The following is a 27,080-nucleotide window of genomic DNA, read 5'->3' on the forward strand; positions in this document are numbered from 1 at the left end:
CTACAGTACAAGCTATTGATGCATTGCCTTGTGTCGTGAGCTTTTAGATCTACTGTTTTCTTTTGACTCTTCGTCTCAACTCTCAACTCAACGTCTAAGTGGATACAGCAGCAGTCCTTCAATCTCTCAGGCCAAACAAACAAACAAACAAGCAAGCAAGCAGATATCCAATGATCTACCATTTTTGCAATAGCAAATATCATACCGTTTGGCTTTGTATATCATATCGTATAGTTTTACAATGCAGATAATTGGTATCGAATCGTTTTGCAATGCAAATAATCGATTGTATGGAAACTAAGTATGTGTGCCTTGTATTTAGAGGGAAATTTAAGAGGGAAAATTAATAAGAGGGGAATAATTACATTTCCATTCCATAACGCTACTCTTGGTCTATCGATAAATAAATGTGTGTAATCTCTGTGTTCATGTCAAGGTGCGGGTTTGTCCATATGTGTTGAAATATAATGTCCATGCATTTGCTAAAGAACCACAGTGTTTACTTTTTTTTCCTTTAAAAACCTGCACTATTGACACATTTCACACAGATTTAATGTCTTTGCTAAATAGTTACTATATACATTTTAAATCACTGAATCGAATTGTATCGTATCGCCATGAATGAACCAATATCGTCCATGTATCGTATCGTCAACCATGTATCGTGATGCGTACCGTATCGTTGTTCAAATGTATGGTATTCGTATTCTCCACCCAGACTCACCCTGTACGAACACACGCAGGGTCCCACTGGTCTCCATGGTCTCCATGCTGGGGACAGTGACCACACACACGTACGTCCCTGCCGTGTCAAACATGGCGTTCTTCAGGGTCAGAGTGTGGCCTTTGTGGATCTGCTGTCCATTCTAGACACACATACACACACACACACACACACACACACACACACACACACACACACACACACACACACACCAGGGACGTGTAGAGAATGATTTGGTGAAAACATCGAAAATAGCAGACCTCCAAGCTCACAGCGCGTCACGCTGCAACGCGTGTGAGCTTGGGTGTGAGCTTGGAGGTCGGCTATTTTCGCTACTTGATGCCACACTAAACTAAGCATAATCTATTTCTTTCACCGTAGTAAAAACTGCATTCATGGTCTGGAGAGGGCACTTTTTACAGACTGATAAAAAGGGCAGGGGCTCAAGCCCCCTTTGAGGTCCATGTGTGCATGTGCCACACACACACACACACACACACACACACACACACACACACACACACACACACACACACACACACACACACACACACTTTAAAATTACGATTTAGGCATTTAGCTTTTATCCAGAGCGATGTACATGTGCAAAAACACACTAAGCAGAGTTAGCATGACATCTAGTCCATACACAACAAGGTAAACAGAGTGCAGAGAGAACAATGTAGTGAAAGAAGCTACCAGGTCATGATTTGACCTGCTATCAAAATCACACCATTAACATTTGTGGTTGAGAAAAACAAATGTCTTTTCAAAGGGGAAGCGATTGACTGCATAGTCATTCATTTTCAATTGATTGATTGATTGATTGATTATTTTATTAGACAAAAATGGAGAACAGTACAAGTATAGTGAATACAATAGAAATGTAGTACAGTACAAGTACAGTTAAACACCCTGCCTGAAATGGACATCTCAAATAAGACCTTTTACGGTCTGTTTTACGTTGAAAGCCCTCTGAATTTAATTCATGGAATCATTTCAGGCAGGTAGGGAGGGCGGAGTGTCCAATCTGACAAGCAGGCGCACTCACGTTGGTTTCACACGATAAGCGCTGTGTGATCCCTCTGATAAATAAAGGTTATAATTCAATTAAACGACCCCGGCGAGAAGGCAGGCGTTTTGTCTACCCGTCTCGTCTGCCCTTTTTGCTTGGAACCCACCGAAAGCATCGGCCCGCACTCTTTTATTGTGCGTGCAGGTTCGCAGGTTTTGTTCTCGCCAAATGCATTTCAATGAGAATGCATGCGGATAAAGCCCTTTGCACACAGACGATTTAATTTAAATAAAACAATAATTCTCTATGACCTCATGCACACCGGCTCCGAATTTGCCATGCGGCAGGTGGCTGCGGCAAGTGCGTTTTTTTTCCCGATCGAACTCAGTTCGATTTGTGCGTCTTGTCGCATGCGGTAAAAACTCATAGACTCCTTTTATGATTCCTTTTGGGATCCACAGTGTGGATTCCGCACAGCCTTGCACACCAAATCCAATGTGTTTTAATCATGCAGCAAACGGAAAGAAATGCAACGGTCCTGTGTGCAAAGATCGCAAACCTTCCGTGTGTGGGCAGTGAGAGTGGCTGCATTCATTTAAAATGGAGCCGAAGAAAAAGAGCGTCCTTCGATTGCAAATCCAAGCGTTAGGAATAAAACAAGAAAACAATGAATGTAAAGATTGAGATGTCACACACCAGTTTCTTGTGTGTGACATCTCCAGTATGTGCGTGTGCGTGTGCGTGTGTGTGCGTGCGTGCGACTGTGCGTGCGTGCGTGCGTGCGACTGTGCGTGCGTGTGTGTGGTGGCTAACCTTAAACCAGGCAGTTTTGGTGTGCAGAGAGGAGAGGGCGTTACAGGTTGCTGACATGGCCTCACCAAGGGACAGGACACGGGTTTCTGGATCCACCACCGCAGCATCCAAATCTATACAGGTACATAATACACAGAGAGAGAGAGAGAGAGAGAGAGAGACAGAGAGAGAGAGAGAGAGACAGAGAGAGAGAGAGAGAGAGAGAGAGAGAGAGCAACACTTAGTTAACTCATTTACCGCCCCTCCCGATAGTCCCGTTAAAATCCCTATGTTCCTCTCTGCCGGTCCCGATAATCCCGAGAGAATAATATGCTTTAACCCTGCAAGGCCCAGCGTTGCTTTTTGGCAACGTTTTTTAAATCATTTTTTAAAAAATGTTATAATTAGTTTTCCTGTTCTTTTTTCACATTAACATCACCATTAAATCCTATTGTTTAGTATTACAATGCCATTGGCCACAATATTTGCATATAAATACCCCCCACAGAGACTGACATTCACACCTCCCAGAGAAGTTGAAATTCCAGCGTCTGGACGAACAACATCTCACTTTTTAACTGAAGCTATTCCTCACTAAAACATAAGTAAAATGCCTGTAATATTTTTTTCGTGATCATTAGAATGCCTAGAACACGTGCATATGTTAATATTGTGAAAAATATCCCCAAAATGCAAATTAGAGCATGATTTATGATTTATGGCTATAAAACCTTACAAAAACATTATTAATTTTTTTAAATTACATTTTCCTGTGATTAGCAACACAATCTGATTTTTTTTTTTTTTTTTTTGGGCCAGTAGAAATTAATTCGGGCCTTGCAGGGTTAATCACTATAAAACATTAAAAAGTAAAATCGCTGTTTTATCGATAAGAATGCCTAATCGCCCGATCGGAAGTGCTTCCGGTCGGTCACTTCCGTATCCGATCGGATCCGTTTCTGTATCCGGTCTGGGGGCGGGACTATTGCACAACTACCGTTAGCTTCCTTGTAAACAGTAGGAGACGGAGCTCAGCGATGGAAAGGTGTTTGTTTTTCCAAGTGGATTTTTGTATTTAAAAGCTGGGATGGGCTCTACACACGCATGGAACATGATCCGTGCACAGATGGTGCGCAATGTGCACGGCACGTCCCCACGTTAAACGGTAAGGACGACGCGGCAGTTAACCCCTTCAGTCGATGTTTAAAAGACAGTAAATGAGTTAAATATGCTATTCACACAGGACGGAATTCATCTGCAAGCGTGATTCGAGTTGCGGTTGGTCGTTTAAGTTTTGTCCACAAAATATTTTCCCAAATATGGATATGACTGAGGTCTGACGTCATAGATGTCTTATGTCTTACATTATAGACCACATGAAGACTCACACAATATGTCCATATATGGGAATTCCAAGCTATGGGCTTAATATTGATGACATCAGGGATCTCCATGTATGTGCATACAAGGGACAAGGATGGAATGTGATGTCACAACAACAATGTGATGTCACAACAACAATGTGATGTCACAACAACAATGTGATGTCATAGGTCAGCTATAGACATTGAGGCGTTACCCGGCCTCTGACAGGCGTTACTGGCAAGATGTGAGGGTTTTCATGGTTCACTGATGTCAATAAATAAAATGCTTGAGCCCAGTCTTCTACATCAGGGGTTTTCAAAGTGGGTGACGGGGCACCCTGGGGTGCCGTGACAGCAGTCCAGGGGTGCTGCGAGATCCTTTGATAATATTTGGAATTTATTTGGACACTTAAAAAAATATTATTTTGCATAATTTTAAACTTGAAGTACAAAGTTATTTTCAGTCAGTTCTAACCAAAATGGCTATTATCTCAACGTTTTCCTTGCAACATAATCACTAAAATATCGTCACTGTCGGGCAGAAACATCGTATCTCCAAGTTTTAAATGTGTACGTCTTTTGCCCTAGCTTCATCATACAAGACCGTCGCACAAAACTAGTGAAAACAGCCGATCTACAAGCACACAAGGCCTCGCGATGCGAGGCGTTGTGTGCTTGTAGATCTGCTGTTTTCACTAGTTTAGTACATTGTATAGATGATAAATACAAAACGAGCGGTTTTGGACATACAAGGTTTCCACCCGACAACGACGATATGATATAAATATAAGGTTCTGGAAGTGAAAGTTATAATGTAGTGGTGCCTCGGATTAAAACAAATATTTATGGGGTGCCCTGAGACAAAAAGGTTTTGGGAACCCCTGTTCTATATTCCTTACAGTTGACCATCAGAGAGGTGTTCCCCGTGGTCTGGACGAAGGTGTCGAAATCCATGGACTCGCACTTGTAGGTCCCACTGTCTGCTCTGGACGCTCCCTTCAACACCAGCACCCCGTTGGAGTCTGCAGTCTTTTCATCCTGCACAACCACCAGGACACAAACACTCACCATGAGTCAACTCAAAAACACCTTTAAAGGTGATACACCATGAAATTTCACTTTTTCTATTCTAAAACCTTTTTTTGGGGTCCCACTAGCACCTTCTATCCTCACAAAGTCCCATTTCAGACCGTTGTGTCTTTCTCTGGTTTTGGGAAGGTGGAGGTTAAAAGCATCCCACGGGTTCTCAAAATAGGCTGTCCAGATTTGCTGCCGCCGATGACGTCATCGACAGCCGTTTTTGAAGATTATTATTATTATTTTTTTCATTATCTTTTTTTTTTTATATATATTTTTTTTAAAAGAGAGAGGCTCTCTATTCAGGAGTGGTAATTTAGCCTCAAACCTTTTAAAAACATTTTTGGGACATAAACAATATGACATAAATACTTTTTAAATGCATGGTGTATCACCTTTAAAAAAAGTCTTATAAATCCTAACAGTTTTCATGGCGATAGGGCCTTTCTGTGTGGAGTTTGCATGTTCTCCCCGTGTCTCCTAGGGTTGATACCCTCACAGAAACATGCAGTAATCCTGGTCTCAATAATGCCTCCCCCTGGCCAGCCGGGGCGCCTGATGGAGGGGGAAAGGAACTGGTTGGAATAACGTGTTCCTTCCACGTGCTACGTCGTCCATCCCAGGGAAAATCCCCCCTGTCAGGTGGGAAGAAGCAACTTGGACTACTCATGCATTGAAGGAAGCATGAGGTCAGTCCGTTGTCTCCCCAGGCGCGGCAGAGGGAGAGCAGAGCCCAGGATTACATAGGCAATTGGAACTGGGTGAAAATGGGTTATAAAATCGAGGGATACTTTTTCTTTTTTTTTTTTTTTAAACCTATGTTTCTATGTCACTGGTTCTCAAACTTTTTATGTCAAGGACCCCCCTAGAATTATATGTATTTAATGGTGGACCCCCATCTGAAGATATTTAGTTCCTGGGACCAAGAGAAAGAAGGATTTGGGTTACAAATGACTGCTTTAAAAATATAAACATTCAAAGATTTGCACATATTTTCACGATTAAAAAAAAAGAATAGCAGATCTACAAGCTCGCAGCGTGGCACTCGGTGCCGCACTGTGAGCTTGTATATCTGCTATTTTTTTTTTTTATAGTTAAATGTAAGGGTCTCCAACAGGGGGTCCGGGACCCCTAGGGGGTCCTCCAAATCTTTGTGTGATAGAAACCTTTTTTTTTTTAATTAACCACTTGAACCCTAGCATCCATATTCTGAGAACATTAGCCAAAAAATAGCAGATCTACATCTAGATCTGCTATTTTTGGCAAGAGGTTTGGTGTAGAGGGGAAAAGAGCAGACTAAGTACATAGTGAAAGGTCAAGTTTATTAAGGGTGCGTTCGGAAATGCGCACCGGGTGTGTGCTCAGTGTAGTGAGTGCAGTGGGCGGTGACGTTGAGAGTGCATTCAGTGTGGCTTATTTACGAACAACCAGATAAGAGTCAACTGTGTGCTTTTTCAGTTGGAAAACTTTCTTAAAAGCAGCAGTTGCTAACGTAACGTTGCTATTGGTAGGTAATTTAATTAATAACATTGGCCTACCTGCTGTTAGTTTACACGTTGATGCGTGTGTAACAATAAAGCCCAAAGGACCAATAAAGCAGCAAATAGTGCATTTTGTTATAATTTCCTACGCCATTGTTCACAGCTGAGAAGTACGAGACACCGCCATGAAAACCAACCAATCAAAACACCGCACCACACTGCCAAACCCCATCTTCTGAGTATGGTCGCTCAGTGCGTGCACTCAACACACCGGTGCGCCGCGCACTGGATTTCCGAACGACAACGCACCAAGTGAACCGAATAAACGAACGACAACATGGCACACCAGTGCGTTGAGTGCGCATTTCAGAACGCACCCTAAGTATTGACAGTTCAAGTGGTTAAATATCTGAAAACACAAATTGACATGAATCCAAAATACACTGATGATTGTGCTGTCAAACGATGAAACTATATGGCATCTATGAACAGGTTGTGGGGGTCCCTCCCTGCTTCATCTCTCTCTGAACTAAGGGGTCCTTGGCCAGAAAACGTTGAAGACCACTGCTTTAATGACATGCGTGTAAAAGAGCAGAAGGTCTTACGTCTCCGTGGTAGAAGGTCAGGGTGGGCTGGGGGTTGCCGTCTCCTCGACACTGAAGCTCCACCGTGTCCCCTTCCTTGATGTCCCCTTTAGGGGCCTCCACCCACACACTGATGGACGTTGTGGGATCTGTACAAACAGGTGTATAAAATAACATTACCTTCGTAGTTTCAAAGTGGTCAGTGATATACTGTACATACAAGACACATGACACATAGTGGTCAGTGATATACTGTACATACAAGACACATGACACATAGTGGTCAGTGATATACTGTACATACAAGACACATGACACATAGTGGTCAGTGATATGCTGTACATACAAGACACATGACACATAGTGGTCAGTGATATACTGTACATACAAGACACAAGACACATAGTGGTCAGTGATATACTGTACATACAAGACACATGACACATAGTGGTCAGTGATATACTGTACATACAAGACACATGACACATAGTGGTCAGTGATATACTGTACATACAAGACACAGGACACATAGTGGTCAGTGATATACTGTACATACAAGACACATGACACATAGTGGTCAGTGATATACTGTACATACAAGACACATGACACATAGTGGTCAGTGATATACTGTACATACAAGACACATGACACATAGTGGTCAGTGATATACTGTACATACAAGACACAAGACACATAGTGGTCAGTGATATACTGTACATACAAGACACATGACACATAGTGGTCAGTGATATACTGTACATACAAGACACATGACACATAGTGGTCAGTGATATACTGTACATACAAGACACATGACACATAGTGGTCAGTGATATACTGTACATACAAGACACATGACACATAGTGGTCAGTGATATACTGTACATACAAGACACATGACACATAGTGGTCAGTGATATACTGTACATACAAGACACAAGACACATAGTGGTCAGTGATATACTGTACATACAAGACACAAGACACATAGTGGTCAGTGATATACTGTACATACAAGACACATGACACATAGTGGTCAGTGATATACTGTACATACAAGACACATGACACATAGTGGTCAGTGATATACTGTACATACAAGACACATGACACATAGTGGTCAGTGATATACTGTACATACAAGACACATGACACATAGTGGTCAGTGATATACTGTACATACAAGACACATGACACATAGTGGTCAGTGATATACTGTACATACAAGACACATGACACATAGTGGTCAGTGATATACTGTACATACAAGACACATGACACATAGTGGTCAGTGATATACTGTACATACAAGACACATGACACATAGTGGTCAGTGATATACTGTACATACAAGACACATGACACATAGTGGTCAGTGATATACTGTACATACAAGACACATGACACATAGTGGTCAGTGATATACTGTACATACAAGACACATGACACATAGTGGTCAGTGATATACTGTACATACAAGACACAAGACACATAGTGGTCAGTGATATACTGTACATACAAGACACATGACACATAGGGGTCAGTGATATACTGTACATACAAGACACATGACACATAGTGGTCAGTGATATACTGTACATACAAGACACAGGACACATAGTGGTCAGTGATATACTGTACATACAAGACACATGACACATAGTGGTCAGTGATATACTGTACATACAAGACACAAGACACATAGTGGTCAGTGATATACTGTACATACAAGACACATGACACATAGTGGTCAGTGACACATGACACATAGTGGTCAGTGATATACTGTACATACAAGACACATGACACATAGTGGTCAGTGATATACTGTACATACAAGACACATGACACATAGTGGTCAGTGATATACTGTACATACAAGACACAAGACACATAGTGGTCAGTGATATACTGTACATACAAGACACAAGACACATAGTGGTCAGTGATATACTGTACATACAAGACACATGACACATAGTGGTCAGTGATATACTGTACATACAAGACACATGACACATAGTGGTCAGTGATATACTGTACATACAAGACACAAGACACATAGTGGTCAGTGATATACTGTACATACAAGACACATGACACATAGTGGTCAGTGATATACTGTACATACAAGACACAAGACACATAGTGGTCAGTGATATACTGTACATACAAGACACATGACACATAGTGGTCAGTGATATACTGTACATACAAGACACATGACACATAGTGGTCAGTGATATACTGTACATACAAGACACAAGACACATAGTGGTCAGTGATATACTGTACATACAAGACACATGACACATAGTGGTCAGTGATATACTGTACATACAAGACACAAGACACATAGTGGTCAGTGATATACTGTACATACAAGACACATGACACATAGTGGTCAGTGATATACTGTACATACAAGACACATGACACATAGTGGTCAGTGATATACTGTACATACAAGACACATGACACAGTGTCATAGTGGTCAGTGATATACTGTACATACAAGACACATGACACATAGTGGTCAGTGATATACTGTACATACAAGACACAGGACACATAGTGGTCAGTGATATACTGTACATACAAGACACATGACACATAGTGGTCAGTGATATACTGTACATACAAGACACATGACACATAGTGGTCAGTGATATACTGTACATACAAGACACATGACACATAGTGGTCAGTGATATACTGTACATACAAGACACATGACACATAGTGGTCAGTGATATACTGTACATACAAGACACAAGACACATAGTGGTCAGTGATATACTGTACATACAAGACACATGACACATAGTGGTCAGTGATATACTGTACATACAAGACACATGACACATAGTGGTCAGTGATATACTGTACATACAAGACACATGACACATAGTGGTCAGTGATATACTGTACATACAAGACACATGACACATAGTGGTCAGTGATATACTGTACATACAAGACACATGACACATAGTGGTCAGTGATATACTGTACATACAAGACACAAGACACATAGTGGTCAGTGATATACTGTACATACAAGACACAAGACACATAGTGGTCAGTGATATACTGTACATACAAGACACATGACACATAGTGGTCAGTGATATACTGTACATACAAGACACATGACACATAGTGGTCAGTGATATACTGTACATACAAGACACATGACACATAGTGGTCAGTGATATACTGTACATACAAGACACATGACACATAGTGGTCAGTGATATACTGTACATACAAGACACATGACACATAGTGGTCAGTGATATACTGTACATACAAGACACATGACACATAGTGGTCAGTGATATACTGTACATACAAGACACATGACACATAGTGGTCAGTGATATACTGTACATACAAGACACATGACACATAGTGGTCAGTGATATACTGTACATACAAGACACATGACACATAGTGGTCAGTGATATACTGTACATACAAGACACATGACACATAGTGGTCAGTGATATACTGTACATACAAGACACAAGACACATAGTGGTCAGTGATATACTGTACATACAAGACACATGACACATAGGGGTCAGTGATATACTGTACATACAAGACACATGACACATAGTGGTCAGTGATATACTGTACATACAAGACACAGGACACATAGTGGTCAGTGATATACTGTACATACAAGACACATGACACATAGTGGTCAGTGATATACTGTACATACAAGACACAAGACACATAGTGGTCAGTGATATACTGTACATACAAGACACATGACACATAGTGGTCAGTGACACATGACACATAGTGGTCAGTGATATACTGTACATACAAGACACATGACACATAGTGGTCAGTGATATACTGTACATACAAGACACATGACACATAGTGGTCAGTGATATACTGTACATACAAGACACAAGACACATAGTGGTCAGTGATATACTGTACATACAAGACACAAGACACATAGTGGTCAGTGATATACTGTACATACAAGACACATGACACATAGTGGTCAGTGATATACTGTACATACAAGACACATGACACATAGTGGTCAGTGATATACTGTACATACAAGACACATGACACAGTGTCATAGTGGTCAGTGATATACTGTACATACAAGACACATGACACATAGTGGTCAGTGATATACTGTACATACAAGACACATGACACATAGTGGTCAGTGATATACTGTACATACAAGACACATGACACATAGTGGTCAGTGATATACTGTACATACAAGACACATGACACATAGTGGTCAGTGATATACTGTACATACAAGACACATGACACATAGTGGTCAGTGATATACTGTACATACAAGACACATGACACATAGTGGTCAGTGATATACTGTACATACATAGTGGTCAGTGATATACTGTACATACAAGACACATGACACATAGTGGTCAGTGATATACTGTACATACAAGACACAAGACACATAGTGGTCAGTGATATACTGTACATACAAGACACATGACACATAGTGGTCAGTGATATACTGTACATACAAGACACAAGACACATAGTGGTCAGTGATATACTGTACATACAAGACACATGACACATAGTGGTCAGTGATATACTGTACATACAAGACACATGACACATAGTGGTCAGTGATATACTGTACATACAAGACACAGTGTCATAGTGGTCAGTGATATACTGTACATACAAGACACATGACACATAGTGGTCAGTGATATACTGTACATACAAGACACATGACACATAGTGGTCAGTGATATACTGTACATACAAGACACATGACACATAGTGGTCAGTGATATACTGTACATACAAGACACATGACACATAGTGGTCAGTGATATACTGTACATACAAGACACATGACACATAGTGGTCAGTGATATACTGTACATACAAGACACATGACACATAGTGGTCAGTGATATACTGTACATACAAGACACATGACACATAGTGGTCAGTGATATACTGTACATACATAGTGGTCAGTGATATACTGTACATACAAGACACATGACACATAGTGGTCAGTGATATACTGTACATACATAGTGGTCAGTGATATACTGTACATACAAGACACATGACACATAGTGGTCAGTGATATACTGTACATACATAGTGGTCAGTGATATACTGTACATACATAGTGGTCAGTGATATACTGTACATACAAGACACATGACACATAGTGGTCAGTGATATACTGTACATACAAGACACATGACACAGTGATATACTGTACATACAAGACACATGACACATAGTGGTCAGTGATATACTGTACATACAAGACACATGACATAGAAATGTGCAGTGTACAGTAGCTGCCCTAGCCTGGTTCCAGACCCTGAATCGCTAGCCACGGCCCTTTAAAATGTTGTTTCGGCGATTCAGGTCTGGTGGTGATGATGTGATGATGATGGTCTCAGTAGTTATAATAGATTACAGAACACAGTGATGTCACTACAGTTATAATAGACTCACAGAACACAGTGATGTCACTACAGTTATAATAGGCTCACAGAACACAGTGATGTCACTACAGTTATAATAGACTCACAGAAAACAGTGGTGTCAGTACAGTTATAATAGACTTACAGAACACAGTGATGTCACTACAGTTATAATAGGCTCACAGAACACAGTGATGTCACTACAGTTATAATGGACTCACTACAGTGATGTCACTACAGTTATAATAGACTTACAGAACACGGTGATGTTGATGCGGCTGGTCTCAGTCATCCTGGTTCCTCCAGGCACCAGGTAGGTGACCTCGCAGTAGAACTCGGAGTCTTTCAGCTCCTTGGTGGCCATCATGCTGAGCTCACTCTTCACCGAGTACAACCCACTGGTCTCCATGGTGACCAGGGACAACGTGTTCACCTCTGGGGGAGAGAGAGAGAGAGAGAGAGAGAGAGAGAGAGAGAGAGAGAGAGAGAGAGACACACACACACACACACACACACACATTAATATCCACCTGTTTCCGCGAGAATTTACTGTAGCATTATCTGTGGGAATGCTGTTCCGGAGAACAGCAGACATACAAGCTCACGTCGCATCGCAGATGCAACCGTTGTGAGCTTGTAGATCACTCTCGGCTGCGGCGCCGGAAGCTGCCGCACACCTTCTGCGCAATGCATGATGGGATGTTGGAAAGTTGTGGATACTTGTCATGATTCCACATCAACATTTGGAACATTGGAAAAAGCGTGATAAGGTGACCGTCTGTTTCATTCTGTGAGTTTGTTTTACCATCAGCAATGTTCTGCAGAGGGGTGTTGTCTCTGTACCAAGTGATGTTGGGTCTGGGGAAACCATTCTTAGCCTCGCAGCTCCCAATCTGAGGAGAGGAGAGGAGAGGAGAGGAGAGGAGAGGAGAGGAGAGGAGAGGAGAGGAGAGGGAGAGGGGAGGAGAGGAGAGGAGAGGAGGAGAGGAGAGGAGAGGAGAGGCATTTTTCGACACTGCTCCTATAGATGTTGGCCTAAAATCACGCAAAGCGGTACACAGCATCTCTAAAGTCATGTCATCAACATGGATCTGTCCCATTTCCCATATTCCCTCCTGATTGGCTACCGTTGCCTTCTAAAGTTTGTGTATGCGACCAGGCGGTCACATATCTACCGATTAGGGAGTCTTACTGGTTATAATGAAAAAAATCACACCCGTGTGAAGTGGAGCTGTGTGTGTGTGTGTGTGTGTGTGTGTGTGTGTGTGTGTGTGTGTGTGTAGATCATGTGTACCGATTTTTGTGACATTTGAAGAAAATATGTAGGAAAAGGAGCAAAAAGTGTGTTTTGGAGAAAATTCAAGATGGCGGAAAATCTATCCTGGCGCAAATGGGCGTGGCCTATATGGGGAGATGCGTCTTGACCCAAGGAATCCAGGGAAAAAAGAATTTTAATTTTCCGATCTACGGTTCAAGAGTTACGAGGCAAAACGTAAAGTGGGCCGTTATAGCGCCACCATGAGGCCGAGTGATGTAATTATTTTTCGATTCATTCTTAAAATCATTATGAATCTCCTCTCCGAGGTTTGAAACTGTAGCTCCTATGGTTTACGAGAGAAAAATACTTGAAAGTGATTTCTTGCATTGTCCCATTATAAGTCAATGGGGACAATTAAGCGTCGTTTTTTGCCGATTACGTCGGCATGGTAAGGCGGATCGGAACGAAAGGTAATAGAACACCATTCCCGGCCGAGCCGCACATTTTGATGTATATATTGCGCGAGTGGCGTAAATGGTGCGGCACTAGTTACGCGCCGAAGTCAGGCTACATACAGACACACAGACAGACAGACACACACACAGACCCACACAGCCACGTATAGGGAGCTGCACACAGCTCCAAATATATATAACCCAAGGTGTTTACCTTTGAAGGAATGTCGCTATTGACATCGATGCCACTCGTCTCTGCGTGATCCCGCTTGCTCGTAGGGAGATCCGGCGTCTCTGTGAAAGAACCACCATGCTGTCAGTTAGCTCTCACACTGTGCCATGTCTAATACCCTACCAGTCAACAGTTTAGCTTGAATTAGAGTTAGATATAAAATCACAAGTATTTGGAGAGTATAGTATACTTGTGATTTACCCTAACCCTTTCCTCATCGTTGCAGCCCAAGTGCCACATTCAGTGTGCTGTGAGCCTGTAGCTCCGACCGGTCAAAACGTCTGTCGGACTTTTCGAGCGCTCCATGATGACGTCCGTTCAGGACAGTTTTTTTCTGATGTTACTGTCTTTTATTATTGCCTTTACTTATCCGATTACATTTTGTGTACTGTTTACATTTTTTTTTTTGGTCTTTTTGTTCGGCGTATACTGAGGGACTTTGTATTTTCACACGTGTTATTTTGTTTGCACTTTTTTCGATTAGCTATTTTATAGCTTTAACCAGGTTACACTGGTAGATTGCATTTAACCACTGTCTTTAGCCCAGATCCCCTTGCCTGTAATATTGTTATTAGATCTGGTGGGTGTGCCTACCCAGCTGTTGCGCATGTGTTGATGACTTCCTCTGTCCGGTTGTATATAACTGGCTAGCCTACTCTGTGCTTCTTACTCAAGACCTGATGAAGACGCCGAAGGGCGTAAATAAATAAAGAATTACCTCCGGGAGCGAGCAACCAGTGTGCGGACATCCTCTCCTTTCTATATACATATTGCCACATAATATGCATAATGGGTCAGTGCAGGTTCAGATGTCTAATAGCTAAGGGGTTCGGTAGGTGCTGTCTCTAAATGCTTCTGTATCTCCTGCCTGATGGGAGGGGATTGGAGAGGTAGTCTAGAGGGATGAGAGTTGTCAGCTATGATCTTTTTTAGCCTTCCTAATTATTCTTATGTAAAAGAGTGATGAAAGTGAGGGGAGGCTACAACCAATGATTTTTTGACGTTCGGCGTACTACTCTCTCCAGCTAAGTCTAACTCTCAGAACATCTAAGCCCCTTTTCCACTGACATGGCCCAACACCACACCACACCGCCCACTTGTGCCAGGTTTTCCACTACAAGGACCTGGGTAGAGTGGTGTGAAAGTGGTACTAAACGTGGTACTAAAAAGTATCCAATCCAGAGTAGGTCTGAGCTAGGCCAAACAGGGCCAAACACTTCATAATGACCGATCACTCACTGACTTTTCATATAGACCACCAGGATATGACCACATGATAATAGATTCTATTGTGTTATAATCACAGTTATAATCTATTCTAATATAGTGTATTCTAATTATCATAGTTGCAATAAATTATAATAATGTATAGTGTATTATAATCACAGTTATATTATTATAGTGTATTATAATTAGGATAGTTGTAATACATTTTAACAATTTATATTGTATTATAATCACAGTTAAAAGGGTAAATTTGTTTCTTACCGATAGAGGTACTTTTGTGTAATGGAAAATGCAGATATTTTATGTGGTGTGGTGTGGTGCGGTGCGGTGCGGTGCGGTGCGGTGTGGTGTAGTGTGGTGTGGTGTGGTGTGGTGTGGTGTGGTGTGGTGTGGTGTAGTGTCAGGGACGTGCTGGCCATTGGGAAAAGCGGGACAACTCCCGAACGGCCGGTTCATTCCCGGCCGGTCCAGGCCGGCCATTAGGAAAAAATGTTAAATAAAATGTCTGCCTTAGTTCCATTTTGGGGGCTGGGCGGCCAACAAAGTAAATCGTCACTGTCGGGCAGAAACCTTGTATCTCCAAGTTTCAAATGTGCAAATTCTTTCGCAAAGCAAAGCCCTGCTTCTTCATACAAGGCCGTCGCACAAAAGTAGTGAAAACAGCCGATCTACAAGCACACAACGCCTCGCATCGCGAGGCGTTGTGTGTTTGTAGATCGGCTGTTTTCACTAGTTTAAATCATTTTTAAAATGATAAATACAAAACAAACGGTTTTGGACGTACAAGGTTTCCACCCGACAACGACGAAATATAACACATGTAATTGGCCCACTGGCTTGTCACTTGTCATGATCTGAAATGGCAAATCTTGTAGCAGCAGCAGCTATAGAGAGAGATCTCTCTCTATAGCGCGCAATGAGGGCCTCTCCAACTCTCTTTTTCCCGGGCTGAATCAGGGGCCCAGCATGTCCCTGTGTAGTGTGGTGCTAAAGCTGCAGTTGAAAAGGGTCTTACCGAACACCTTCAGCTGTGTCCGTCCCTCGGCGCTGCCGTCCGTCAGTCCTGTGATGCTGCAGATGAAGTCCAGTGCGTCGTCCACCTGCACCTCCCTGATGGTCAGCAGCAGCTCCCCCGTGGCCCCCGTCCCGTTCACACCGATACGCCCCCAGAACGGACTGTCCTTGTCCACGATCTGCATGGTGGAGTCCTGGTAGTACATCCTGTGCCTCGATGGTGGCTGAATCGATGGGTTCGACTACACGGGCATACGCACGCACGCACGCGCACGCGCACGCACACACACACACACACACACACACACACACACACACACACACACACACACACACACACACACACACACACACACATATTATATTTTGTATTCTTAGCATACAGTTTACAGTGCATGAGATGCAATCAGTGAGTGTGTAGAGTCTGTTTGTGTGTCTGCGTGCGTGTGTGTGTGTTCTGGCCTTCTGGGATGATGCCATGAACATTAAGTGTGTTGATGCAATGTTGTTTTGTGACCACAGCGTAATTGGGACCTTAGTTGGATTGCATGATGTGGACATAAATTAAAGGAGTAGCTCACCCAAAAGATGACTGACTTGAATGACCGGCGGAGTTCCATTGAGACTGACGCTCTATTATGTACGTCTTATGGTCAGATCACGTCTTGAGCGCAAACATCATTTTTTGTCGTAAGGACTGCAGCAGTTTGACTCAGCCATACTCGGGCAGTCTGAAGCGATTTTCACATTTCTAAATTCTCTATAATCTGTGAAATAGACTACACTGCAGCACTTGAATTAATAGATTGTGATTGTCATTAAATTCTCTAATCAGTATTAGTAACATATGGGTGATATCTATACTATAATTTTGCGAATGTCTGAGTGTCTGAGTGTCACAGCGTTTCTCCTCAGTGGCTGGAGCAATTGATCTGAAATCGCATCACCATCAGCATATGAACACACCTGACATAACTGTGAAGCCCGTTGTCACTTTCACAAAACGTATGCTGTATATTCGCATTTTTATGGTGTTTCTATATCTATTTAGCCTACAGTACCTTTTGTGACCACACATGTTAAGGGAGGGGCGCTGTTGTTCAGGCCATGCACAATCACACACAAACCCACACACACACACACACACACACACTCACGACACACGCGGGGGGGGGGGGGGGGGGGGGAGTGTGTGTGTGTGCAGGCGGGCGGGCGGGCGGGCGGGGGGGGGGGGGGGGGGGGGGGGGGTTCTGGCCCTGTTACAGATGTTGTCCAAAAATCATGCAGATCGGTACACAGTATCTCTGTAGCCATCCCTCATATACTCTGTGCACAGTGCACATCCCATAACCCACACACTGCACATCATTTTGGAGCTCATATCTTTGAACGGGTAAGGGCTAGTATATTATAATGCAAGCATTTGGATCGCAACCATGTATGGTTATGGCCATGGACATTTCTCCTTTCAATATGATGTTTCTGTCTCTTTTGGTCTCACCGGGTAACACATGGAAAATAGCTCTGCGTCTTGCACTGATCTTAAAGGGAATGACAGCCGATAATCTGATTGGTTTGATTAAAGTAACGCCAAGACGCACCCATGACTAATTCAGGGTTGTTTTAGCGTGTCGCGCCTTGGCGCAGTGCACAGATTACCACACGCACAATGGCTTGGGTCACGCTTCCACCTCTTCATTTAAGTAATAAGACCTGGCCGTTAATGAAGACGTCTATAATAGTGCTCCCTTCCATCAATTCACAGCTTCATGCCAGGGGTAATAGATAGAAAATAAGTACTTTTTGGGTGAACTACTCCTTAGATAATTGTTATGTGCGTGTACGTGTGTGTGTGTGTGTGTGTGTGTGTGTGTGTGTGTGTGTGTGTGTGTGTGTGTGTGTGTGTGTGTGTGTGTGTGTGTGTTGTGGTACTTACATAGAACCACTGTATTGTGTGGTACAGTGTACTTACATAGACCACTGTAGTGTGTGGTTATACAGTGTACTTACATAGACCACTGTAGGGTGTGGTACAGTGTACTTACATAGACCACTGTAGGGTGTGGTACAGTGTACTTACATAGACCACTGTAGGGTGTGGTACAGTGTACTTACATAGACCACTGTAGTGTGTGGTACAGTGTACTTACATAGACCACTGTAGGGTGTGGTACAGTGTACTTACATAGACCACTGTAGGGTGTGGTACAGTGTACTTACATAGACCACTGTAGGGTGTGGTACAGTGTACTTACATAGACCACTGTAGGGTGTGGTACAGTGTACTTACATAGACCACTGTAGTGTGTGGTACAGTGTACTTACATAGACCACTGTAGGGTGTGGTACAGTGGTACTTACATAGACCACTGTAGGGTGTGGTACAGTGTACTTACATAGACCACTGTAGGGGTGTGGTACAGTGTACTTACATAGACCACTGTAGTGTGTGGTACAGTGTACTTACATAGACCACTGTAGGGTGTGGTACAGTGTACTTACATAGACCACTGTAGGGTGTGGTACAGTGTACTTACATAGACCACTGTAGGGTGTGGTACAGTGTACTTACATAGACCACTGTAGGGTGTGGTACAGTGTACTTACATAGACCACTGTAGTGTGTGGTACAGTGTACTTACATAGACCACTGTAGGGTGTGGTACAGTGTACTTACATAGACCACTGTAGGGTGTGGTACAGTGTACTTACATAGACCACTGTAGGGTGTGGTACAGTGTACTTACATAGACCACTGTAGTGTGTGGTACAGTGTACTTACATAGACCACTGTAGTGTGTGGTACAGTGTACTTACATAGACCACTGTAGTGTGTGGTACAGTGTACTTACATAGACCACTGTAGGTGTGGTACAGTGTACTTACATAGACCACTGTAGTGTGTGGTACAGTGTACTTACATAGACCACTGTAGGGTGTGGTACAGTGTACTTACATAGACCACTGTAGTGTGTGGTACAGTGTACTTACATAGACCACTGTAGGGTGTGGTACAGTGTACTTACATAGACCACTGTAGGGTGTGGTACAGTGTACTTACATAGACCACTGTAGGGTGTGGTACAGTGTACTTACATAGACCAACTGTAGTGTGTGGTACAGTGTACTTACATTAAGACCACTGTAGTGTGTGGTACAGTGTACTTACATAGACCACTGTAGTGTGTGGTACAGTGTACTTACATAGACCACTGTAGGGTGTGGTACAGTGTACTTACATAGACCACTGTAGTTGTGTGGTACAGTGTACTTACATAGACCACTGTAGTGTGTGGTACAGTGTACTTACATAGACCACTGTAGGGTGTGGTACAGTGTACTTACATAGACCACTGTAGGGTGTGGTACAGTGTACTTACATAGACCACTGTAGTGTGTGGTACAGTGTACTTACATAGACCACTGTAGGGTGTGGTACAGTGTACTTACATAGACCACTGTAGGGTGTGGTACAGTGTACTTACATTAGACCACTGTAGTGTGTGGTACAGTGTACTTACATAGACCACTGTAGGGTGTGGTACAGTGTACTTACATAGACCACTGTAGGGTGTGGTACAGTGTACTTACATAGACCACTGTAGGGTGTGGTACAGTGTACTTACATAGACCACTGTAGGGTGTGGTACAGTGTACTTACATAGACCACTGTAGGGTGTGGTACAGTGTACTTACATAGACCACTGTAGTGTGTGGTACAGTGTACTACATAGACCACTGTAGTGTGTGGGTACAGTGTACTTACATAGACCACTGTAGGGTGTGGTACAGTGTACTTACATAGACCACTGTAGGGTGTGGTACAGTGTACTTACATAGACCACTGTAGGGTGTGGTACAGTGTACTTACATAGACCACTGTAGGGTGTGGTACAGTGTACTTACATAGACCACTGTAGGGTGTGGTACAGTGTACTTACATAGACACTGTAGGGTGTGGTACAGTGTACTTACATAGACCACTGTAGGGTGTGGTACAGTGTACTTACATAGACCACTGTAGGGTGTGCCATCAAAGGAATGTTAAGCTAGATATCCCAATAAAAATCTGGTTAAAGATACTCGACTCGACATCTCCCTCTATGGCTGTGAGATCTGGGTACCTTGCCAACCAAGAATTTGAAAATGGACAAACACCAAACTGAGACTCTGCACGCAGAACTCTGCAAATCTAGATACTCCGCATCCCAACGTAAAACAACAAACAATGCTTGCAGGGCAGAATTAGGACGATACCCACTCATTCTAAAGTAAAAAAGAGAGCACTTAAATTCTATAATCACCTAAAAAGAAAAGCATGTCGTGGCGTGTTCTAGTACTTACATAGAACCACTGTATGGTGACTCCTCCCAGTCCGTCAGACGATGTGAACATGCAGGTGATCTGAGCCGTGTCTTTCCTCACACCTCCACCCTGTCCTCCATGCTCACCTCCACCTCTGCCCATGCTGAGGAGGGAGAGAGACATAGAGACACAGAGAGAGAGAGAGAGAGAGAGAGAGAGAGAGAGAGAGAGAGAGACAGAGAGAGAGGAGAGAGAGAGACAGAGAGAGAGAGAGAGACATAGAGACACAGAGAGAGAGAGAGAGAGAGAGAGAGAGAGACAGAGACAGAGAGAGAGAGAGAGAGAGAGAGAGAGAGAGAGAGAGAAAGAGAGAGAGAGAGAGAGAGAGAGAGAGAGAGAGAGAGAGAGAGAGAGAGAGAGATACATCAAACATGAATATCAAGCATATCAGACAGTCTACACTTCCCAATAAGAAGTGTGTGTAATTCATTCAGTCTGCCTTTAGTCTGGGATCACTTCACTTTTCGGGGTTTGATGCGGTCTGGAGCGGAAACCACAACACGTCATGTTGTAGTCCTCAAAGGACTACAATTTGACCGGAATGATCAAACCGTGTTCAGTTTTAACTCAAAATAATTCCCCTGCGCTCAAGGACATACTTTTAGGCCCTACCTAATAAACTCCTTGATGCGGCGTAGTTTTGCTTATAGAAAATTTGTTTGGTAAATGCATCTTTAAGTCCAACTCGTAGTGACTGGCAAGACTACACTATAGCCTACTCAAGCATTTTAATAGGGATTGGGGAAACAAACGGAGGGAACCAAATCAAAGCGACGCCGCTTCTTAGTAGGGCAGGAGAGAGGGGTCTACCAGCACCCCAATGACATGTTTTCGAAACCTGTTTTTTTTGGACCGTTATGATGTCTAGTTATGATTTCTGCTTGTTGCCGTCGCCAACTAATACCCCATGGGGTTCATTTTTAACCTTTTCTCACAACTATTCCCAATCTGAACCATACAATGGTCATAACAGAAAATGCCATAACTCTTGATGTAAACAACCTACAGGGACAAATGAACACACTTTTCTATATGATTTTGACCCAGGGAATTCATTAAAGTGGTTATTTTTAACATTTAAGCACATCTTGACCCTATTTCAGGACAGAAACGGCGAAAAATAACCCAAAAATGATCAAAACACGTCTATACTTCTCTTTGTACAGATAAATTAAGGTGTATTATTTTTATACCACAGGTTTTTTAGGACCCTTATGATGTCTAGTTATGATTTCTGCTTGTTGCCGTGGTCAACTAATTTCCCATGGGGTTAATTTTTAACCTTTTCTCACAACTATCACCAATCTCAACCATACAATGGACATAACAGAAAATGCCATCACTCTTGATGTAAACAACCTACAGGGACAAATGAACACACTTTTCTATATGATTTTGACACAAGGAATTCATTTCCGGTATCATTTTTAACATTAAAGCACATCTTGACCCTATTTCAGGACAGAAACAGCGAAAAACGACCAGAAATGTTCAAAACACATCTATATTTCTCTTTGTACAAATACATTAACGTGTATTCTTTTTATACCACATGTTTTTTAGGACCCTTATGGTGTCTAGTTATGATTTCTTCTTGTTGCCGTGGTCAACTAATGTCCCATGGGGTTCATTTTTAACCTTTTTACATCTATCCCCAATCTGGACCATACAATGGACATAACAAAATGCCTTAACTCTTGAAGTAAACAACCTACAGGGACAAATGAACACATTTTTCTATATGATTTTGACACAAGGAATTTATTTACGTCATCATTTTTAACATTCAAGCACATCTTGACCCTATTTCAGGGCAGAAACAGCGTAAAACGACCAGAAAATGTTCAAAAACATCTATATTTCTCTTTGTACATATAAATATTAAGATGTATTCTTTTTATACCACTTGTTTTTTGAACCCTAATGGTGTCTAGACAATATTGCTTCTTGTTGCCGTGGTCAATCAACGTGGCTTGGGGTTCATTTTAACCCTTTCTTACACCTATCCCCAAAACAAAACATAAGATGGAGATAATAGAAAATACCATAACTCTTGAAGTAAACAACATACAAACAAATCAACACATTTTCCCACATAATTTGCACCCAAGGAACTCATTAACGTGGTTATTATTAAGATTCAAGCACATTTTGACACTACTTCATGGCAGAAACTGCAAAAGATTTGCAGAAAATATTCAAATCACATCTTTATCTCTATATCTATATTCTCTTTGTACAACATTTCTAAGGTCACACGTCATGTTTCTTAGTACCCTAATGGTGTCTAGTGTCAAGATTTAGTAGTGTTGCCCAACTCATGTCCCATGGGGTTCATGTTTTTTCCCCAGATATGTTTTTGGGCTTTTATGCCTTTATTGACAGGACAGTAGACTGACAGGAAACAGGGAGAGAGAGTGACACGCAGCAAATCTGGACGGGCTCGGGGATCGAAACAGCGACCCACCGCAGGCTACACAAAGCCTACTGTATGTGGGATGCGCCCAGACCATTTTGAATCGATGTCCGTAAGTTATCAAAGAACAATTTCACTGGTCAGTGTCTTCCATCTCATCAAACTCCACCTCATCCTCTTCCGATATCATCATCATTATCATCACTGAGGACAGCCAACAGGTCAATGAGAGATTGGGGAAGAATTGGCCCACAAGACCAGACAGGCTCCAAAGTCCATCCTTCCGTCTTCTGCCACCCCTGACCTTCGTCATAGGTTTAGGCCCCCACAAGATTGGCTCAGCTGCTGGCTTGTAACAGGCCACTCACTCTATAGTTCACCCGCTGGATGTGGGGGATGAGCATATTGGCAGAGGGGCAGGCAGGCAAAATGCACTCTAGACCTGCTGCAGAGGGTCTCGTCTTCACCCACCAGTTCATTCAGCATCTTGCTCCTAGCCTGGTCGACTGATGTCTCGCGTGCTTGATTTTACATCACACACGTGAAGGCTTCCAGCTGTTCCTGCACTTCCGGCTTCAACTTACACTCATTGCCCAGCCGGCTGTAGAATGATTGTTTCGATTATTGCTAAATATGGTCTCTCAAAATGTTGCATTATACATAATGCAACATTTTGAGAGAAATGCTTGGCGATGAGTGTAAGTTGAAGCCGGAAGTGCAGGAGCAGCTGGAAGCCTTCGCGTGTGTGATGTAAAATCAAGCACGTGATACATCAGTGAACTATGGTAGGAGCAAGATGCTGAATAAACTGGTGGGAGAAGACGAGACCCTCTTCAGCAGGTCTAGAGTGCATTTTGCCCACCTGCCCCTCTGCCAATATGCTCATCCCCCACATCCGGCGGGTGAACTATAGAGTGAGTGGCCTGTTACAAGCCAGCAGCTGAGCCAATCTTGTGGGGGCCTAAACCTATGACGAAGGTCAGGGGTGGCAGAAGACGGAAGGATGGACTTTGAAGCCTTTCTGGTCTTGTGGGCCAATTCTTCCCCAATCTCTCATTGACCTGTTGGCTGTCCTCAGTGATGATAATGATGATGATATCGGAAGAGGATAACGTGGAGTTTGATGAGATGGAAGACACTGACCAGTGAAATTGTTCTTTGATAACTTACGGACATCGATTCAAAATGGTCTGGGCCGCATCCCACATACAGTAGGCTTTGTGTAGCCTGCGGTGGGTCGCTGTTTCGATCCCCGAGCCCGTCCAGATTTGCTGCGTGTCACTCTCTCTCCCTGTTTCCTGTCAGTCTACTGTCCTGTCAATAAAGGCATAAAAGCCCAAAAACATATCTGGGGAAAAAACATGAACCCCATGGGACATGAGTTGGGCAACACTACTAAATCTTGACACTAGACACCATTAGGGTACTAAGAAACATGACGTGTGACCTTAGAAATGTTGTACAAAGAGAATATAGATATAGAGATAAAGATGTGATTTGAATATTTTCTGCAAATCTTTTGCAGTTTCTGCCATGAAGTAGTGTCAAAATGTGCTTGAATCTTAATAATAACCACGTTAATGAGTTCCTTGGGTGCACATTATGTGGGAAAATGTGTTGATTTGTCTCTGTATGTTGTTTACTTCAAGAGTTATGGTATTTTCTATTATCTCCATCTTATGTTTTGTTTTGGGGATAGGTGTAAGAAAGGGTTAAAATGAACCCCAAGCCACGTTGATTGACCACGGCAACAAGAAGCAATATTGTCTAGACACCATTAGGGTTCAAAAAACAAGTGGTATAAAAAGAATACACCTTAATATTTATATGTACAAAGAGAAATATAGATGTTTTTGAACATTTTCTGGTCGTTTTATGCTGTTTCTGCCCTGAAATAGGGTCAAGATGTGCTTGAATGTTAAAAATGATGACGTAAATAAATTCCTTGTGTCAAAATCATATAGAAAAATGTGTTCATTTGTCCCTGTAGGTTGTTTACTTCAAGAGTTAAGGCATTTTGTTATGTCCATTGTATGGTCCAGATTGGGGATAGATGTAAAAAGGTTAAAAATGAACCCCATGGGACATTAGTTGACCACGGCAACAAGAAGAAATCATAACTAGACACCATAAGGGTCCTAAAAAACATGTGGTATAAAAAGAATACACGTTAATGTATTTGTACAAAGAGAAATATAGATGTGTTTTGAACATTTCTGGTCGTTTTTTGTTGTTTCTGTCCTGAAATAGGGTCAAGATGTGCTTTAATGTTAAAAATTATGCCGGAAATGAATTCCTTGTGTCAAAATCATATAGAAAAGTGTGTTCATTTGTCCCTGTAGGTTGTTTACATCAAGAGTGATGGCATTTTCTGTTATGTCCATTGTATGGTTGAGATTGGGGATAGTTGTGAGAAAAGGTTAAAAATTAACCCCATGGGACATTAGTTGACCACGGCAACAAGCAGAAATCATAACTAGACATCATAAGGGTCCTAAAAAACCTGTGGTATAAAAAGAATACACCTTAATTTATCTGTACAAAGAGAAGTATAGACGTGTTTTGAACAATTTTGGGTTATTTTTCGCAGTTTCTGTCCTGAAATAGGGTCAAGATGTGCTTAAATGTTAAAAATAACCACTTTAATGAATTCCCTGGGTCAAAATCATATAGAAAAGTGTGTTCATTTGTCCCTGTAGGTTGTTTACATCAAGCGTTATGGCATTTTCTGTTATGACCATTGTATGGTTCAGATTGGGAATAGTTGTGAGAAAAGGTTAAAAATGAACCCCATGGGGTATTAGTTGGCGACGGCAACAAGCAGAAATCATAACTAGACATCATAACGGTGCAAAAAAAACAGGTTTCGAAAACATGTCATTGGGGTGCTGGTAGACCCCTCTCTCCTGCCCTACTATCTTCTAGTGGTTTCTTCTTTAGGCGGAAACCAAACGGCCAGTTGTGAACAAACACCAGGCTTTCCCCCAGAAAGCCTGGTGAGGCGAGATTACAGTCTGCCCAGAAGCATTTCAAAAGCAGAGGCATTGTAGATAGATAGATAGATAGATACCTTTATTATCCCAAGGGGGAAAATTTGTTGCCCAGAGGCAGCACAGCAGTATAAGGTTATTTACAAAGTTACAGTTACATTGTCTGGTCAAGGCATTGTCAAATGGCTATTATCTCAACGTTTTCCTCGGAACATAATCACTAAAATATAGTCACTGTCGGGCAGTGCCCAGCAGCCACCAGGGCAAGGATGAGACACAAGGAAAAGAAAAGAGGCAGAAGATTTGTAGCGGGTCAAAGCCATGAGGGAGATGCTATGAGCGGAATGAAGAGAGCCCACCCATGTGCACATTAATGCTCCGCATTCCACCATGTCACCCTCTCTCTCTCTCTCTCTCTCTCTCTCTCTCTCTCTCTCTCTCTCTCTCTCTGGCCGGAAGAAAGGCTCGATTTACAGGCAGCATAGTAGCCGCTCTGTTCCCTCTCCAACTGGCTCTTAGGAATGAGTGCTTTCTCCCCCCCTTGGAGGGTCTCTCCTCGGCGTGACGCAGCCTCCAGTAGGACGGACAAACCCCCAT

General features: G+C 42.5%; 1 pseudogene across 1 annotated transcript; it reads right to left on the bottom strand.

Annotated features, from left to right (window-relative positions):
- Positions 1-724: 724 nt before the first annotated feature.
- LOC308280602 (cell surface glycoprotein MUC18-like) lies at positions 725-27,080 on the bottom strand (annotated as a pseudogene). The gene is made up of 10 exons (XR_013963330.1): positions 26,993-27,080; positions 21,057-21,180; positions 16,714-16,954; positions 14,454-14,533; positions 13,332-13,419; positions 12,782-12,961; positions 7,059-7,186; positions 4,795-4,933; positions 2,553-2,665; positions 725-866 (listed from the first exon to the last, which is right to left on the bottom strand). The product of XR_013963330.1 is annotated as a cell surface glycoprotein MUC18-like (transcript).

Source organism: Nannobrachium achirus, assembly GCF_963921795.1.
Source record: "Nannobrachium achirus genome assembly, contig: SCAFFOLD_479, whole genome shotgun sequence".
In the NCBI taxonomy this organism is placed as follows: domain Eukaryota; kingdom Metazoa; phylum Chordata; class Actinopteri; order Myctophiformes; family Myctophidae; genus Nannobrachium; species Nannobrachium achirus.